Below are 20,919 nucleotides of genomic sequence, written 5' to 3'. Positions count from 1 at the left end.
ATTTCTCTACATATATCATAACCAACTAAAAAATATAAAAAATCCATTCATAATATAACAATAACACTAAAGTGGGCATTTACACAATCTTTTTTTTTTTTTTTTTTTTTTTTTTTTGAGACAGAGTCTCACTTTGTTGCCCAGGCTAGAGTGAGTGCCGTGGCGTCAGCCTGGCTCACAGCAACCTCAATCTCCGGGGCTCAGCGATCCTACTGCCTCAGCCTCCCGAGTAGCTGGGACTACAAGCATGCGCCACCATGCCCGGCTAATTTTTTGTATATATATTTTTAGTTAGTCAATTAATTTATTTCTATTTTTGGTAGAGACGGGGTCTCACTCAGGCTGGTTTCGAACTCCTGACCTTGAGCAATCCGCCCGCCTCGGCCTCCCAAAGTGCTAGGATTACAGGCGTGAGCCACCGCGCCCGGCCTACACAATCTTTATGGAAAAAGCTTTGTAACTCTAAAACCAAATTAGCTGAATAGATGGAGGGATATCCCATATTGAATGGGACAACTTTATAAAATATGTCAATTTTCTTTTAATTAATATATAAATTAATTACAATTCCAATTAAAATTACAGTGGGATTTTTTTGAGGAATTTCATAAACTTATTCTAAAATGCATGTGAATTATATGAATGTATCAAAATGTCATATGTACTCTGAAAATAGGTACATTACAGAATGCATTTGACATAGATTCTCATTTAAGCCACACAATAAACCTACAGAGATACCCAAGATGGGGATAAAAACACTTTATACTTAAGTAGGTACAGAGCAGTCAAATGATTTTTCCCAAAAGGCTCCATAGTTCAGGGCTTGACATTTAGTGTGATGATTCTGTTTATATGAAATGTCCAGAATAGGCAAATCCATAGAGACAGAAAGTAGACCAGTGCTTGACAAAGGGTGGAAGAAAGGGTAAATTTAGATAATGGGGCTTCATTTAGGGGTGATAGAAATAGATAGCGGTGATGGTATCAAAAGCACTGAATTTTACATGTTAAAATGGTTAAAATGGTGAGTTTTGTGTTATGTGAATGTTATCTCTACAAAAACAAAAGAAAAAAATGTATGTAGAATAAGAAAGGAATTAGAATATCTAAGGCAGCATTAAAGAAGAAGAGCAAAGGGGAGGGACTTATCATATACCAGATAGTAAGGCATTAAAAAACTTTAATGTTACACATAGGCCAGTGAAACTTCTTAGGGATTTTGAAGACAAGCTATACATATATATATTTGATCCTAATTATTCCCAGATTCTGTATTTGTAGATTTGCCTAGTTGCTAAAATTTGTTTGTAAGCCCAAAATCAATACTCATAGCACTTTCCAAGTCATTTACTATATGCATAGAGTGATGCAAAATTTGAATCATCCATTGAGCACATTTCCAGTTGAACAAGGCCATGCTCTATCTTCTTGTTTCAACTCTCATACTGTAAACGTGTCCTTTTTGCAGTCTCTTAGTGCCTTGCTTTTTGCATTTTTGTGCTTTTTGATTTCACTGTTTAAAATGGCCCTTAAGTGCAGTGCTAAAGTGCTCTCTAGTGTTCTTAAGCACAAGGAGGCTGTGGTGTGCTTTATGGAGAAAACATTTGTGTTAGATAAGCTTTGTTCATACATGAGTTATAGTGCTGTTGGCTGTGGATTCAGTGTTATTGAATTAACAATATATACTAAATAAGATCTCTTTAAACAGAAACACACATGAAACAAGGTTGTGAATTGATCAGTTAATGGGCCAGAAGTTCATAGGAATTGTATTTTCCCTAGGAGCAATGTTTCAGTATTCACTAATTCTGCATTTGTGGCTTCTATAGCGTAACAAAATGAGAATTGACTATATCTGCATATTAATCAGAGTCTAGTCAAGAAACCAGAAACCATTCTAGGAGTAGGTTCAATGAAAATAATTCCATATTGGGAATTGGCTACATAGGTGTTGGAGGGCTGAAAAGCAGAAAACTAGTTTATCACCTTTGGGAAAACAGAGAGAAGGTTGGGGTTCCTATAACCCTCAAGCATGGAGGGAGCCCTATGGAGCTGAGGAGAGAGTCCTGTCGGGATGAAGGCATACAGTGAGATCATTTCTGGAGTGTAAAGGAGCTGGACATTGGAACAACTGCTGCTGCTAAGATGAAGAACCATTGCTGGGTTGAGCTGATATGAATAGCAAGGAAATAGGAAAGAGAAATTACATCTACTCTCCTGTCTTCTAGTGTCCTTGGAAGAAAATAACAGGAGAAACTAACTGGCTGGCAAAGGAGAGTACTTCACGGAGTTCTAGCTCCAGCATCACAAAGTGAAGCACAAAAATACATTCAGAGCTGAGAGATAATAGTTTAATATCTAACACAATATGAGATTTTAATGTATTAATGTAATAAAGACAGTACTAGACATTCTCACACATGTCCATAAAGGGACATGCATAAGCAGTGATTAAGAGTACAGACTCTGGAATGAGATAACTTAGATTTGAATTTTAGCTACACTATTCAGTTTCTGTATGACCCTGGGCAAATTATAATACATAATCTCTCTGTACCACCACACAGAAGAAAGATATATACCAAATAGGAATACCTGCACTGGACTGTTATATGAACAAGAAATAAACCTACTTTGTTAAGCATTGAAATTTTGGGTTTGTTTGTTATGGTAAATAACATTATCCTAGTTATTACTACAAGGATGTTTGTTGCAGTGTTTTTTGTTTTTATTGTATGTGAATGGAAGGTAATCTTGGTGTCTGTCATTAGTGTATAGGTTAAATATGATTGATACCTGCCATGGAGATTATATAGTGATTAAAAGTGAAAAGTACATGTACATGAATGGATCTTAAAATCATGGTGCCTACTGGGCACAGTAGTGAGTGCAGCTACTTGGGAGGTTGAGGCAGGAGGAATGCTTGAGCCCAGGAGTTGAAGACCAGCATGTGCAACATAGTGAGACTCTGTCACAAAAAAACAAAACAACTTTGTAAAAGAAATCATGGTGCTGAGTGAAAAATGAAACAGAATGTGATACATAATACAAATACCATTTATGCAAATTAAAAATATATGCATACAAACAGTGCTCATTTTTCCAGAACAAATATATATATAGAGATATCCTTAGGGCATATTAGAGTGGAGAGAGGGGGGAGGGAGGGGTTGAGCATGACTCTTTTTTTGAGGTCCAAAAGGAATTGGGAGTTGTTTTGAGAGATTTCTAAAAGTAATCCTACTTACTCGAGAGTTTCTAAGAATAGTTCTACTTACTGTTGAATAAGGTACACCTATCTATCTACAATAAGACTTAAAAACTTAAAGATTTTGGCTGGGTGCAGTAGCTCATGCCTATAATCTTAACACTTTGGGAGGCCGAGGTGTGAGGATCCCTTGAGGTCAAGAGTTCGAGACTAGTCTGAGCAACATAGCGAGACCCTGTCTCTACAAAAAAATAGAAAAATCAGCCAGGCATGGTGAAGTGCACCTGTATTCCCAGCTACTGGGTAGCCTGAGGTGGGAAAATTGCTTGAGACTAGGAGTTTGAGGTTGCAGTGAGCTATGATGATGCCACTGCACTCTAGCTTAGGCAGCAGAATGAGACCCTGTCTCAAAAACAAAAAACAAACAAACAAAAAACGTCAAGATTTTAGAGAATTAGGTGTGGCATGGGGCAGGGTTGAACATTCTTTTTTTTTTTTTTTTTTTTTTTGGCATATTATGGGGGTACAAATTTTAAGGTTTCAAAAAATGCCCTCCCCACCACAAGTCTGAGTTTCCAGTGTGACCATCTCCCAGATGGTACACATCTCACTCATTATGTATGTATACACCCGCCTCCCCTTCCCCCTCCCACCTGCCCAATACCCTATTAATGTAGTTCCTATGTGTCCACTTAGGTGCTGCTCTGTTAATACCAGTTTGCTGGTGTGTATATGTGGTGCTTGTTTTTCCATTCTTGGGATACTTCACTTAGTAGTATGGGTTCCAGCTCTAACCAGGAAAATATAAGATATGCTATATTACTGTTGTTTCTTAGAGCTGAATAGTACTTCATGGTATACATATACCACATTTTATTAATCCACTCTTGGATTGATGGGCACTTGGGCTGTTTCCACAGCCTTGCAATTATGAATTGTGCTGCTATAAACATTCGAGTGCAGGTGTCTTTTTTGTAGAGTGTCATTGAATCTTTTGGGTAGATGCCCAGTAATGGGATTGCTGGACCAAATGGTAGATTCACCTATATCGCTTTAAGGTATCTCCATATTGCTTTCCACAGAGGTTGAACTAGTTTGCAGTCCCACCAGCAGTGTAGGAGTGTTCCTCTCTCTCCGCATCCACGCCAGCATTTATTGTTTAGGGACTTTTTGATAAAGGCCATTCTCTCTGGAGTTAAGTGATATCTCATTGTGGTTTTGATTTGCATTTCCCTGATGATTGGAGATGTTGAGCATTTTTTTCATATGATTGTTGGCCATTCTGTCTTCTTTAGAAAAGTTTCTGTAAACCTACAGTTATTTCCTTTGTCGAATTTAGGTGAGACATACTTTACATTTGCACAAACAGGAAGTTTACTATCTTTGCTTTCTTAGAACAAAGAGATAGGGCTTTTGTGGTTAGAATCATAAAGACAGGACAATTTCTAAAATATTTTAGATGCTCTATCAATTAAAAATTGAGAATGTTAATCCTTTAGAAGTAATATAATATAGTCCTGTTTAAATAACTTGAAATAAGAAGGTTCAATGATAGTAAATGTCAATTTCATTTTAGGTGTTCCATATCTTTGAAAATGATTGTAACTTTTGAAGCAATCAAAGTAGGAGCAAGTTGTTTTTAAAACCATCAATACAAGGTGCTCTCATTTATTAATATATCCAAGGGACAGATAGGGTGGTTAATTAATAAAAAAAATGTCACCTGAAAGGTCTTGGCTGGGAATTTTCATTAACAAGTTGAAAAAGAAGAAACAAAGTAATCAATGAACTAAGCAGACATGATTGACTGTAATTACTGTGCTTGTTAAAGTTATTGACTAACAGCAAGATGGCTGTCAAAGTTGAGGCATGGCACCTTGAGAAAATTAAATGAGAAAAATTAATGAGGGAAACATTCATTTTAGCCTTTCTGATATCACAAAGGCAACATAGTTAATGTGTCAACTTCAGTAGTTTGTTCATAAATAGTTAAATTGAGATTTAAAATTTTAGCACTAAATATATCCTGACTAGCATTTAAATGCTATATTTGGGTTTGTACAAACTGAAATAGAGGGATAGGAAAAATTAGGTGGTGAATATAATACATAATGACAACAAACAAGATATAGCTCCTCTAGTTTGTACCAGGTAGTAGCTGTAAAGATGGAGATAAGGCAGTGGATTTGAAGGATATTTTAAAAATATAATTAATAGGACACTAGTCTCTTATGATGCTGACATCTTTCATTTCTGTATTAAGGCAAATGTAACTTTCCAGGAAATTTTCTTTGATTCTCACTGCCCCCCACCCTTCCCTGGAGCTATCTCTCCCTCTTTTGAATTCCCATAGCTATTGATGCTTTACCTTGTCTTATAGTCAATTTGCATGTGCCATGCAGTTATGGATACTGCCATTGCCCTTAGCTTTTATTCCAATGGTGAAGACAGAATAAGTAAGCAAATAAAATAAATACAAGTTTGTGATAAGTCACTAGGGATAGTGAGGTAAAGTAATCAGGAAATATTTATCTGAGAAGGTAAAGGATTATATCAAGGATGAAAATGAACCAGACCTGTAAATAGTTGGAGAAAAAATGGTTTTAGGCAGAGAAACAGCAAGTGTAATTTCTCTGGGGGAATATGGTTGAGTATTTTATGAGCAGAAAGTATACATGGGATCAATAAATTAGGTAAAGAGTGCTGTGAATTGAGGTAGGATAGATTGATACGAGGCAGATCATGTAGATCCTTATAGATTTGGTAAAGAATCTAGATTTTCTGCTATGAGTAATAGGAAGCCATTGGATGATTTTTATCTTATTTTTAGAGATGGGCTCTCGCTATGTTACCCAGGCTGGTTTTGAACTCCTGGTCTCAAGGGATCCTTGTACCTCAGCCTCTTGAGTAGCTGGGATTATAGGCTCCAGCCACCACACCCAGCCAGATGATTTTAAGCAGGAGAATAACATGAGCTAAACTGTGTTCTGAAAGATCACTTAGAAGCTATGTAGAGAATGAATTACAAATGTTGGAATAATTGGGGTAGGGGAGCTAGAGAAAAGTGGACATGTTAAAGATACATTTTGGAAGTAGGATCAGTGAAAATTCTTGATGGTAATGAGGGAAGAGAAATGAGTGCAGGATGATTCATTTGGCTTAAACAATTGGGTGATAGTACCAATTTGGTGATGGTACCAATTTGGCTTAAACATTTTGGCTTAAACAATTGGGTGATAGTACCAATTACTGGGATATAAATGATAAAAAGAAATAGGTTTGAGAGGCAAAAATCAAGAGCTTCTTTTTGGGACATATCAAGTTTGAAATGCATATAAGATCTCCAAATAGAGAGGGCAGTTGGATATATGCTTCTGGGGTTCATGAGAGTGGTCTGGGATGGGGTACAAAGTTCAGAATCATTAGTATATGAGTGTATAACTGGTTTACTGAGTGAACTACTTTGTTTTCTTCTATCTCTGCTTTTCTCTTTGCTCTGTTGCATCTTCCTTTCTCATTTCTTAAATGGGTAGGCTTCTGCCATGGTCAGTTCTTTAAAGGCCTGCTTAGTCCAGTTTAATGCTTCCATATCATGGCAATTTAAATTTCATCCCCTCTCCCACCAGCACTGACCAGATGTCCTCTCAAGGATGAAGATCTTCTACTTCTTTTTTTTTCTAAACCACTTCTGCTCTGGTATCTTTGAGAGGAGAAGTAATTGGCCTATTCTCTTACTGCCCTATTCCCTTCCCTTCTGCTAACTTTCTCTCTAGTATTAGGGATAAGAGAGGAAGGGCATGCAGTTCTTTCCTTAACTGCCTCTTAGTAAACCCTGAATGAGGCGTCTGTCTTCAAATACTAGAAATTCCTTGGCATGTACACAGATGGCTTCATTTTCTTTCATTTTGGCCTTGGTTGCCAATTCTGGGTAATAGGAAAAGTCCCACTCAACATCTTATTTTATAGATCTGATTTAAAGCCATAGAATTGGATGAAATATCACCTAAGGTGACAATATAGATTTGGTCGCATTGAGACTTAAAAATGGCCTTTATGGGAGTAAGGTGTACAGAAGTCACATGGAATGGGTTGTGGAGTGAATGAGATGTGAAAACATGGGGATGGTGGACAACTCATTCAGGAAGTATTATGATGAAGGCAGCAGAGAACTAGAGTGGCAACTGGAGGGAGTGGTAAGGTAAAGATAATGTTTTTGTTTCTTTGATATTTTTCAGGTATAGTCTTGTGGCATATGTTTGCACTGATCATTAGAGAAGGTGTGATAATGTAGTACATGATAATGAAGGAGCAGAGTGTTTGAGAAGGCAGGGGAGAAGTGATGCAGAGCAGAAGAGGAGAGATTAGTCTTTGGTAAGAGGAAAGGTACTTCTTACATTGTAATAGGACGGAAGGCAGAGAAGATGGGGCTTAGTTCTTGTGGTTTTGTAGATTTGATAATGGGAAGCCATCTCCCTGGATGGCTTCTGTTTTTCTCATTGAGGCAGGAGAGTTGGTTAGCAGCTAATAGTAGGGTGGGTAGGAAAGGAGAGTGAGAAACATCTTTCTGTACATAAGACCTTTGAAGCAGGAACAGATTCATTTAGATTTATCTAAAACATCTGACAAGGTGCCAGAGCTATTTCTCACGTATTTTTGAAAAAAAAAAGATTTTAATTATCACAAACAGAAATTATTCCTACTTTTAAATCTCATCTTAAAAAGGTGTGATAGCTGTTCAGAAAATTACTTATTTTTAAGCCTCAACCTGAAACTGCCAATGTTTTGAGATATTATGTATAGAACAAAATAGTCTCATGGTTCATGCAAAAGCTATTTTCATTTATTAAGAGACCTTAATGACAAGAAGAAATTGTACTCCACTCTGACTAAAGAACTGATTGCACCCTGCAAGACTTATTTTCCAAGAGGGGCTACTGATGGGGATAGATTTATTTTCTTTTTGGAGGCCTCCCTGGCCTCTAATCTTTTTTTTTTTTTTTTTTTTTTTTTGAGACAGAGTCTCACTTTGTTGCCCAGGCTAGAGTGAGTGCCGTGGCGTCAGCCTAGCTCATAGCAACCTCAAACTCCTAGGCTCAAGCGATCCTCCTGCCTCAGCCTCCCGAGTAGCTGGGACTACAGGCATGCGCCACCATGCCCGGCTAATTTTTTGTATATATTTTTAGTTGGCCAATTAATTTCTTTCCATTTATAGTAGAGACGGGGTCTTGCTCTTGCTCAGGCTGGTTTTGAACTCCTGACCTCGAGCAATCCGCCCGCCTCGGCCTCCCAGAGAGCTAGGATTACAGGCGTGAGCCACCACGCCCGGCTCTAATCTTTTTTTGTTTGTTTGTTTCTTTTTTTTTTTTCTTTTATTTCATCATATTATGGAGGTACAAATATTGTTAGGGTTACAAATATTGCCCCTGCCCCCCCTCCCCCCGATGTGTCCACTCCCCCAGTGGTGTGCATCACACACATTATGGAAGCATACACCTCTTTCCTCCTTCCCCCTCCCGCCTGCCCACCACCTGATAAAAAGTTTTTTTTTTTTTTACATTTTGGTTACATTGTATATCTTTGCCTCTCCCTAAGAAGGGTTAGAGTTATGCCCTTCCCCTCCAAAATGCTCACCACATCCCTAAGATTGGGTCCCCCCCCAATCCCTGGTGAGCATTGCCACCATTTGAAAACCATAGTTTTAATCAGTCAGTACCATTTTGATGGCGAGTAGATATAGAGCCCATTTTCCATGTCTTGTGTCACTTTACTTTGGATAATGGGCTTAAGCTTAATCCAGGATAGCATAAATGGTGCTAGCTCACAGTCATTTCTTAGGATTGAGTAATATTCCACTGTGAGCATATACCACATTTTAATTACCTGGCCTCTAATCTTATAGCTGGTTCCTAACGCAGGACTCTGCACCAAGGGGCTTCTCAGTACATGCAGTTGAATTAATTTGTCTGGGGCTAGCCCTGATACCTAGAACCAAAACACACTTTTGATTACCTCAGGAAGATTGCTACTAATGGCACGGATTTATTCTCTCTCTTTTCTCTTCTTTTCCCCTAGCTCTTCTACCCCTAACCTTTGTGTGCTTGCAAAAGGAATGTGAACCAAAATTTTAAAGTTTCAAAAGTATAAAGAAAGGAAACAAGTAAATAGGAAAGGAAAATAAATACTGAACAAGACTGGGCAAGGTGACAAGAAAGAATTACTGTGAAAATCTGGAAGGAGGCCAGGATGCAAAATTCAGGGGCTGTGTAGTTTACAGGAACTATTTAGTGCTCAGCATGCTTCAGCGATCACACAGAGAAAGCCAGATTTCTCTGGTTTTGTTTGCTACTCTATAGTTAGCTATGGAAATTTGACATAGGTGATCTGTGTTTTCTGTTGACAAACTGATATAAACACAGAGGACCGTGGGGCCCAAAACCAACGTGATTGGAATTGCTAGGAGAGGACCTCTTGTGGCTACAGTGGGAAATACTTCAGCTAAAACCTATCTTGGAGACTGCAGGCATTTTTATGAAGGAATTATAAAAATACCACTACCCAGTGCTCTTTAAAATTACACTTCAGATACTTATAATATTTAATTATTTTGACAACACTGAGTACTATAAGGTTTTTATGTGTATTGCATCTTTGAGGAGTTCAGTGTAATTTAAAGCACTTCAGATTTTATCCATTTAATTCACATATCCTCTGAAAAGTAAATAGAAAGAATAGGAGTTTTCATCTCTATTTTGCAGACAGAAAGGAGAGGTACAGAGCAGGTAAGTAACTTATTGTGGTTTTACAGCAAGGCTTATAATAGAATTTGGATATCTTGTCTTGGGCTCAATTCAACAGTCCTGGTTTGGAAAACATTCATTATTAAAGCTCTAAAACAAAACCCGCTATTTTGCAAGTGTCAAGTGATTTCTTTATTCAAGAAAAGATGGATTGAGAGACATAAAACTTACTCTTTGTCTCACTCTGAAAAGAGGCTATTCCTAGATTCTCCAGGGGGAAAATGCAGCTTTAAAAAAATCTAGGGAGGACAGTATGTTAGCAACTAAGAATCTTCAGATAAATGTAATGCCAATTATGCACATTTTAAAGGTAGCTATATAAAAATGTGGTTATTTTGTAGGCTTCCCCCCAAATCATATGAAATGAAACTCATTTCACAGTAGATTCTCTCTGACAATCCCCAGACCCTGTCTTTCCTCTTGGCTCCCTGATATTTGTACTAAGAGTGTCTGGAGAGCTAATAAATAAATCCTTTCTTCTCATTTTGAATTCAGCCTTTTAAGAATAGGACTGCCAAAACTCAAACGAGTAGTTCATATTTTAGTTTCCATCTCTTGTTTTAGAAGTTATTAGAAGAAAGTCAGAAAGTGGTAATACCCAAGGAAATGCCATACAAGTCCAAGTGGGATGTCAAGGAATTGCTGAAATGATAAAGAATAAAGCAGGGATATGCTAGACTGTTCCAGTGAATGTTAAGATAATGAGGGAGAGGATATCAAAAAAAGGAAAGATGAAAAAGGGAGAAAAATAAATAGAGAGAAAAATAAATTTTGGTGGAGAAGAATGTTTTTGGGGGCTTAAATCTAATAATGTTTCCATCTATGGAGTTCTTAGTAAATCTTCAGTTTAATTTCTTAACTGATAATTATGTGGTTCCTCCTAAATGGTGAAAGCAGAGAGTGTGATGCTTTGTGCAAAGGTTTGAGACAGGTGAGATTTCAGAGGAAAAATACTATCTCAGATTTGACACATGGCCTTGATGCCATCATCTCTATGGTTCTGAGGACACTGAATTTTACATAATTGATCTTTTGATGTGAGAATTTCCTGGACTCCTGTTATCCCTGCTTTACTATGTTTGACTTTCAATAATTCAACCTTTAGCTTTAATTAGATATAAGAGTATATCTAATAAGAGTATATCTAATAATATCTACAATATCTATAAGAGTATATCTAATTAAAGCTAAAGGTTGAATTATTGAAAGTCAAACAAACATAGTAAAAAAATAGTAAAATATAGTAAATAGTAAAATAGTAAAAAAATAGTAAAAAATTAGTAAAAAAATAGTCAAAAATAGTAAAAAATCTTTATTTTGGAAAGGGACTAGAGAAATGAAAATCTAACTTATTCAGAGGTTCCTACCAAGCTATGTTTGTAGGTCTCTAGGCAAAGTATGTGTCTGGCCTTTTTCAACGAAGTATTTTCAGTAACAAGTTGTCAGTGAGGTCAGTGACTAGTGGTTCAGGATTAGATACCACCCACCCTGGCTTGTAACCTCCCCTTTCTTTCTTATACTGGGGGAACAACAGTCAGCTAAAGTGACTGCCCCACTGTCACTGCCTCTCAGTTTGGTACTCTGGAACTCTGTGACTATAAAGAAGTCTTTTTTTTCCCCCAAGCTCTTTTTGGAAAATTCCCTGCAAGAGCCGAATTTTAAGCACAGTTACTTTATAGGAAGCAACAGAAAGGTAAGAGTGAAGTTTGTAAAGAGATGAGTGCATTCTCATTTCTGCATTGAATTTCTGTGTTTAGTTATATATCGTAGGTTTAAAATGTGGGTTCCTTCTGAATTAAGGAAGATCACATTATTATATAAAATGGGAATGTTTTGACTAGTTATGATGAGAAATGTAGGCTTTCACGCTAATTTTAAAGTTATAAATAACTTTCAAACTATTGCCAGAGGAGGCTAGTAGCCAAGGTCGTGCTTTGCATTCAGAGAGTTTCTGGCTATAAAAAGCCGATTGGATACTGAGCAGGAAAAGATAAGATATGGCCTGGATGCTTGTGCTTTGGCATGGGACTATGGAAGCAGAAGAAAAGATGGAATATGTTTGAAGGGATTTTACTTTCAACCAAAAGCTTATTCACAGTAAATGGAAGATTTCTCAATGAGATTGTAGCAAAAAGTATTAATTTCTGAATTTAATATTGGCAGTAATATTAGGAGGTTGAGGAATGCTCTTGGAACTGTTTGACCACCATTTATAATCAAATGAAAATCACTGTATGGAATGAACATGGGATGTAATAATCAAACATGTAAATAGAAGGTTGCTGTCTAATGGGATCTGAGTGACTGTGAGCAGATGCTGCCAGTTGCACTGAGGACAGAACTGGGAGAAATGAGTTCAAATGGATGCAAGAAGATATTAGGGTTAGGTATCAGGAAGTGCATTTACTGTAGACGTTTTGAGACACTGATATTTGCCACTAAGAAAGACTGTTGCAACATCTCTGGAGGTTAGTGAGATTCAATGATTTGCTTAAGACACACAAGTGGGAAAAATAAGATTTCAAAGTAGCCTTGGTTTATGGCTAGTTTGTGGCTGGTTTATTTAGATAAATTGAAAGGTCAACATATTGAGAATAGTTGTGATTTGGAGATGCGGATTATCAGCAATCAAAATTGAATGGCATATTTGGATGTGCTATTAAAATTTCATTACCCACTGTAAAAAATTACCTCAGTAATAGAATAGGACAAATTTGTTAAAGGAGGAAACTTAAAATACAGTTTTAGGTTTAGACAGTTACTTCCATTTGTTACCTCCTACACATAGTCTGAGGCTTCCTTCTTAATTGGTAAAAGATTGGGACTTTTATAGTAAAACTTATTTTTTTCATTACAACGGTAATAAGTGTTCATTGTAGAAATTTTGAAAGCATAGAAAAATACTACCTGTAATCCCATTGATGTATTTCCTTCTAGTATTTTTTCTCTGCACCACTTTAAAAATAATCACAATAATACTGTAGATAAAATTTGGAACCTTGCTTTTTCATTTAACTTTATACCAAAATGTTTTCCATAGAATATTACCTATTCTACGTTGATGTTATTTTAAATTGTTGTGTAACATTCTTCCAAGCGAATTAATATAATTTTATTAATCATTGCTGAACATCTAGGAGCTAAGGTAAACATCTTTGTATGTTTATTTACTTATATACATATGTAGGTATGCATTTATTTATTTATATTTAAGATAATTTCCTTAATCTCTGTTCCTAAATTTGGAGTTGTTGGATTAGAGAGCATTACATTTGAAGATAAAGGTTGTGATATTTAAGATGTGTTTTTACTGTTTTTCTTTTAAAGCCCTATGAAATTTCTTGTTTACCAAATGATATATTTATTGAGTGTCTAAGATGTGTAAAACATTGTTATCAGGCACATAGATAGCAATATGCTAAGTATTTGGAAGGACAGAATCTCTCCTGTTTACAAAATTTCAATTCACAAACTTTCACAAATATGCACAATGCTACACATCAGAGTCAAAAATACTTTAGCTCTGCCTGAAACCAATAGATAGTATTGCTGAAGACATATGTTAATTTGGACTTTAGAACAATGGAATTTATAAATAACTTTTGTTAGGAGACCATGTACATGGAGTTCTGATTTATATGAATTTTATGATTCAACTGTGACAAAGAATTAGCAGAAATAGGAAGAATAAATTCTTCAGTGACCATAAAACTTTGGAGAAATTAGAAGTATTTGGAGAAAATCTGTAGGCAGCAGAGTGGAAAGAAAAGGGATAGAGGGCACACACAAGAGGAGAAATTCAGTATTAGATTTTTCTATTAACAACATAGGGAAACATGAGAATGGAATAGAGCATGGGTGTCAGGGAGTCAGGGAAGATAAGAAGTTTTAATTTTGTTACTGTTGTTGAATTTAGAAACCATGTTTGTAGATAGAGATTATATAGAAGGAAAAAAGATGGGAATGATAAATAAAACTAATTATTGGAGATAGTGGCTGTTCCAGAGAAATCAAAGTGAGAGTTTTAGAAATATCAGTATTATTTGGTGGGAGGTGAGGTATAGAGTTATGAATTACTAAAGAATATATTCTTCCTGTATTAAAAAACTTTTTAAATTATGGAGTTTTTGAGCTATATTTAGAGGAAGACCATAGCCATGGAAGGATGGGAGTTTCATTCTCTATTTCTTATGAACTTCTGTTTGCATGTTTCTATTTTATTCCCTTGGAATAGAAGGGATTAAGATTTAAGAAGAGAAATTGGCAGCCCAATCTTGCCTGAAGAGAAACTATGTACTCTGTAATGAAGACTTAAAAATAGTGTTTATTTAAGGATCATTGGCTCATGGGAATGTCAGTCCAGAGATTTAAAAAGGGTGATTTTCTGACTCTTGTTTGGATACTGGATTTTAAGTGACATGGTAATGTGGGGTGGAAGCCCTGAGTGTAGCCAAGTTGCAAATCTAATGGAAAGTGACAGATAATTGACTACAGAATTTTTGAAAGTGCACAGGACTGTTGGCCGCTGCATCTGATTTTTCACATGCTTAATTACTGTTTTTAACCACATTATTGGTACTTGGGACTCAGCCAATAATCTGTTACCAATTTAATCACTAACTTCCAGGGTCTGAGAAAGGACTTTGAATTCCTATGTGCAAAATTCCTATGTGTTCCTCTGTGTAAATTAGCTCAAGTTTATTTGGCACCCTCTGCACCTCTTTTTCCTGTCTTTCATTATCCTAACCAGTATGCTTTGCTGCTTCAGATTCCTCCTGTCAGTGTGAGGAAATTGATTTGATGGAGAAAGCAACATTTAGTTCAAAGAAAGACTCTCAAATACTAGGACCTGAACACTTGAGGCCCTACTTTAAATTAGCGATAATCAAAGTGTGACCTGCATTTCTCAATTTGTTACTGGTCTATGCAAGGAGATAAAGAGCTTTGCCAGAACATAAATCAGCTACACCCTAAGTATCTTGTAGTAAGACTTTGTAGATGAAGGAAGCAGTCATTGATTTACATTCTGGTATAAGCTTCTTATCTCATTGCAGACCTGTACTTTGAGTAGCAGTGCTTAAATTACACTGTATAGGCATTTATCTCCTCTTACCTATATGGATAAGGGCAGAGAATTGAGATGGAGGTATGGAATTAACTAGGTAATAAATGAATCACACAGTCTCAGTTGAGGAGGTCTCTGGAGGTGGTATCAATGGAAAGAGGCCCAGAGTTAGCCCATTGAGGAGCCCATAGAATGACTGAGAGGCAGGATTGCCAATGGGGTTACACTGGGTCTACTCTAGGGCTGGCTTTGGAATTCATTCATTTATTCTAGAAGACTTGTGTACTAGACATAGTTCTTAGTGCTGGGTATAGATACTAGTGAACCAATTAAAGGCCCTGCCCTCATGATGTTTCCTTTCTAGTGTGTTTGTTTTTTGGGTGGGGGTGAAGGAAGAGTGAGAAATAAAATCAACTTCTCTGAGATTCTCCAGAAGAGATACTGGGGTCTTAGTTCAGGGGTGGAACCCATAGGTAATGTTTTCATGGGAATTTGCTTGACTAATTTACTTTTCTATTAGACTTTGCAGTTCCTATTTTCCTCGTATGGGATAAGAAAGGAATCCTAGTTTCGAGAATCAAATAATCTGTGTTAGACATTGCTTGTTGCCTGTGCAATATCCATGCATTCTCCTCTTCTTGCTAATTTACATAACCCCAATTTAGGTCAAGGAAAAGGGTGTAATATTATACACGTTGGTTTGCATCTGTGTCTCTCTCTCCCTTAGGACAGTTATATTTGGTTGAGACAGATGCATAGCAATTCATATAGACCTACCTCATTCTTTCCAACATCTTCATTGTGTTCTCTTATATGGATGTAGCAGAATTTATTTAGCTCATTCTGTAGTGATGGATATATTTGTAGTTTTCAGTATTTTTTGTTTCTTTTGTCATGTTGCTATGCTGCAACGAATATCCTTGTTTATATATCTTGAGGTACTTTTGTGAGTGTATCTTTAGGATAAATTCATGGAAGTACAATTGCTGTATCAATGGGAATGTTCATTTTAAAATTTTGTAAGTATAATCTTTAATTGGAAATATCATTCAACTGGAGAGATAATGTTATATTTCTCTTCAAATAGTTCAAATCAGCTTATAGCCCCACTATCAGTGTATTCCGAAAGCTTATGTTCCCAACCATTACCAGCACTGATGATATCATATCAAAAATTCTCAGTTTTGACCGTTTGATACATTAAAATAATATCTTTTTCTTTTGGTTTGCATTTAATTAATTATGGGTATGGTTGAACATATGCTAAATATTTATTAGCCCATTGTATTTCTTTTTATATAAATTGCTTTTATAAATTCTTTGCCTAATATTTTTCTATTGAGTTGTTCGTTTTATCCTACCATAGTAAATTAGACAAATTAGCTTTTTGTCTGTTTAATGTGTTGCAAATATTTCCCCAAATTTGTGTTTATTTTTTGGCTTTTATTTTTATTTTTAAATGATATAAAAAATAAAATATTTTTGTAGTAAAGTTTTATGAACTTCTTCCTTTATGGCTTCTGGATTTATATTTTGCTTAGACAGGACTTTCTGGCTCCATTAGTATAAATTTATTATACATAAATTTATATACTCGTACTTTCTCTCAGAACTTTAAAATCTTTGCTACATTTGGAATTGAATCTGGACAAAGGATTGAAGCCAGGAGTCAGCTTTGTCTTTATTTTTCCCTCTGTTTCTTCAGTTGATCCATCATGATTTATTTAAGAATCACCCTTTCTCTGCTAATTTGAAATGCTATCTTTATCATAAGCTACATTTATATTGGAGTCTGTTTATCAACTCTTTCTCCTGGTCTATTAATATTTGTTTCTAATGTCTTCCCAATCCCTACATTTAAAATAACTTCATTTCATATGTTTTACTAATTGGAAAGATTAAACCATTTCCTTATTCTTTTCTGCCTTTTCAAGATTTTCCTAGGTATAATCACATAATGTTTATTTCCAGATGAATTTTAGTATGACATTTTATCAGGTTCTCATAGTAGTCTTTATTATCTACTAGAGAAATAAAACTGGGCCAGCGCTGGAAGGGGTGTTAAATTAAAGAACCTATAGCATTTGCCACAAAGGGTATACAGTGAAAGCAGGTCTCCCTCCTGCCCTGACCACATTCCCTCAGTTCCCTGGTCCTCCTCCCATAGAGCAAACACTACCAATTTCTGGTGCAAATTAGAAAAAATTTTATTAATATATCAATCTATAGCAGTACATACAAATTTTATTTGTCCTTTTTTATAGCTGTTACTTGATTTAATTCAACCAATTTACTGCTCCATGCTATTCTGAATTATTTAAATGTTTCTATCTATTAGTGAGGACTGATACTCGCTAGTAAGACCATATAAATTGTTAAAATATGAAATACTTTTGTGCTCCTCCCTGCCTCTGGACCAGTGGGCTTCCCCTACTTGGCCTCTGCCTGGGAACCTACCTCCCCTACATCCAGCAACTAAAAGGTGAACACTTGACACTTGGCACAGGAAGGGGCTTCTAAGATCCAACTCTAGGCTAGGCTCTGATTAGTTGGGGCCTGAGCCATGCGGGTTGTTAAATATTTTTAATATCTCCCCTACTGCTATGCAAATGACATCCAATTAGATTCAGTATATTTCCCAAGGCTTTTCCTGACCCTCTAGTCATAAAGTCACACCGATGAAAGGATATATGACAATTTATTTAACTAGTCCCTTATCGATGCACATTTAGGATGTTTCTATCTTTTTGTTACTACAAACAATACTGTAGTTCGTGACATGCATCTTTGTACATATGTCTAAATTCCTAGAAGTGGCATTGCTTAGTCCAAGAATTTGTGCATATAAAATTTTATGGATACTGCCAGAATGCCTTCCAAAGAGATTTTACTGATATTCACTTTGAACAACAGTGTATGAGACAGCTCACATTTCTTTATCTTGTCAAAGAGGATTTCACGAAAGATTGTAAAAACGTTTTAGTGAAATCAATTTTCTCTCTTTACAATGATAATGAAAAAAAAGAAGAGAAGAAAATTAAATTGGTAGTATGAGTGACTCTCAATGAAGCTATACCAAGGTAGCATGAGATCATTGCTCTTTTTTCTAATTAGTGATACATTGATACTTTGCTAGGGATCAAGAGAAAATTTGGTTTTAATTTTCAGAACCTACCTTTCTGATATATGGGAAAACATTCAGCAGTTCTCAATATTGTTACCAACCTCATTTTTCATTATTATGCAAAGATGCCAGCAAGAATTCTGGGGAGATACACACACACACACACACACACACACACACACACACACACACACAGAGATATATAATGTATATATAATATAGTGATTCTCAGCCCAGTGTGATTTTGCTTCCCAGGAGACATTTGACAATGTCTAGACACATTTTTGGTTGTCACAACTGGGGGGCAGGTGCTACTGGCATCTAGTGGGTAGAGGCCAGGGATGCTGATAAATATCCTATACCACACAGTACAGCTCCCCACAATAAGAAATTATCCAGCCTAAAATATCAATAGTGATGAAGATGAGGATACCTACATAAATAGAATATGCTCAGAAATAGACATTTATCTAAGCAGTTAAACATTCCCTTACTATATTTTCTCCTGTCTTGTTTATCAATTTTCTCTCAAGATTATTGGCACAATCTTTTCATTTTAAAGACCATTCTCCTTGGGAGACAAGATGAAAGCAAAATAAAAATATTGTCATTTTTCTTCCTGTCACTTGCTTTTTGTTTTTTGAGACAGAGTCTCACTCTGTTGCCCAGACTAGAGTGCCGTGGCATCAGCCTAGCTCACTGCAACCTCAAATTCCTGGGCTCAAGTGATCTTTCTGCCTCAGCCTCCTGAGTAGCTGGGACTACAGGTATGTGCCACATGCCTGGCTAATTTTTTCTATATATTTTTAGTTGGCCAATTAATTTCTGTCTATTTTTAGTAGAGATGGGGGTCTCACTCTTGCTCAGGCTGGTTTTGAACTCCTGACCTTGAGCAATCCTCCCGCCTTGGCCTTCCAGAATGCTAGGATTACAGGCATGAGCCACAATGCCCCACTGTCTGTCACTTGTTAATGTTATGAAATCTGCTTGGGTGTGGAGTAGCAGGATTGTTCTTGTCCTTCTACTCTCAAACATAGCATAAAAGTTTTTGTGTTGTTTGAGCGTTTTTCACAAGTCTTTGCTCACAGTTTAGTCCACTCTTCGAATAGGCCAATGCTACAATGATGTGTTCATCCTTATTTTTATGCTCTTCCTTCTTCTTTGGTATGTTCTTTAAAAATCTCAGCTCTTTAGAAAGCTCTTTGAGTTATTTGTATACATTGTTTCTCATTTTTTCCTTATTTGTGATTGTAGTAGTGGGTTTTTTTTTTTTTTTTTTTACCTATCTTTCATTTTGGAGTCTGTGGCTCTGACATTCTTATATCTTCTCTGAACTGCTAAGCAATCTAAGATACTTGTTTTACTTTGCTTTGTGTTTTCTTTCTTGGCTGTAATGAACTCTAAGGTGATATGTTCAATTTTCCTGGTTCCTGTCACTTTCCAAGGTTCCTGTCACTTCCACTCCACTAACATATTCTTGTTTGTTGGTAAGAATTAAGTCCAGGGTGGCAGTTTCATTCCTTGCTTCCTTTGCTACCTGAATAATGAAGTTGCTGGTAAGAGGCAAAGATAAAGGAGAGGAATGATTCTTCTAGTTAAGATTTTAATTACTTTTACAAATTTGTTAAAGTAATTAAAATCTTTTTGGTTTTGCCAATCTTGGATGTTTAAATTTTTGCCAGGTCTCTTTTTATTTTCACCTTTCACTTTTGTCAACTTTCTTTTCATTTTATTTAGCCTTTCTATCACTTTTCTAGAATTTACATTTTTGGGTAATAGAATTTACATTTTTGGGTATTTCACTGAGAACAGAGTAGATGTGTTCTACATTTTCTTTTGACTTGGAGATAATTTCTCTTTGCATTTTTAAGTCATTGACCTCCTCTTTTATGTTACATGGTATTTAAATTTTGCAATTTTTCTATTTACTTATTTTTGAAAGACAAGATTTAGTTCTGGTGTTTGTCATAAATGAGATATATTTGAGTTCCATCACTGTTAACTTTGGTATTATGGAATTTCCCTCCCAAATCTTAAAGTGAAAGGCAAATATCTCATTAATTTTTGGGGATGCATGAGATACGCATCCACTGGGGCAACTTTTCACCTATTCCTATTATCTGGTCCTATACTTGGAGGTGAATTTAACATTAGATAATTTGAATCAATTCAGATTCTCTTTTCTAAAAGGGATACATAAAACCTAATCTTCATGATACCCTTCTACCTGTGCTTTTTTTTGTGTGTCTGCCCCTACATTGGGGCTCTCTCATTCCCCACAGTACAGTATGTTATTCTTTTTTGTCCTCTTTCTTCCTGTGTTGCATTTCTGGTAACTAAAATCTTCTGACTGAGTGTAGTTAGAAATCTGTTGCTGGGAGGTGGCCAGTAAACATCTCTGGCTAAAAAGTAGCTCCTATGCAGTAAGGGGGTGCAAGCTGACCTTTTGGTTGGATGTGTCAGCCTCAAGTCTCTGATAGAATGTGTGGATACATGGGTGGGATGTGAGGATCTGGCTTTTTGGCTGTTGTCAATTTAGACACAAGTGAGTTCCAGCTCCCTTTATCCCCAGTTTGTGTGATTCGTGATGTAGATAAGGTAGAGTGGCCAGACTTAGCAAATAAAAATACAGGACACACAGATTTGAATTTCAAGTAAATAGCAAATACACACACACACACACACACACACACACACACACGTATGTATAAGTATATCCTGA

General features: G+C 36.2%; 1 protein-coding gene across 1 annotated transcript in view; it reads left to right on the top strand.

Annotated features, from left to right (window-relative positions):
- Positions 1-11,550: 11,550 nt before the first annotated feature.
- The window catches only part of CTNNA3 (catenin alpha 3), a 1,492,617-nt gene continuing 1,483,248 nt past the window's right edge, over positions 11,551-20,919 (top strand). The window contains exon 1 of the mRNA XM_012762717.2: positions 11,551-11,701. The gene's annotated coding sequence lies outside the window, so the exon portion shown is untranslated. The remainder of the gene's footprint in view (positions 11,702-20,919) is intronic.

The sequence above is a fragment of the Microcebus murinus genome, chromosome 14 (assembly GCF_040939455.1).
Source record: "Microcebus murinus isolate Inina chromosome 14, M.murinus_Inina_mat1.0, whole genome shotgun sequence".
NCBI lineage: Eukaryota > Metazoa > Chordata > Mammalia > Primates > Cheirogaleidae > Microcebus > Microcebus murinus.
Note: the sequence above shows the minus strand (reverse complement) of the source record. Positions and strands in the feature narration are given on the sequence as shown.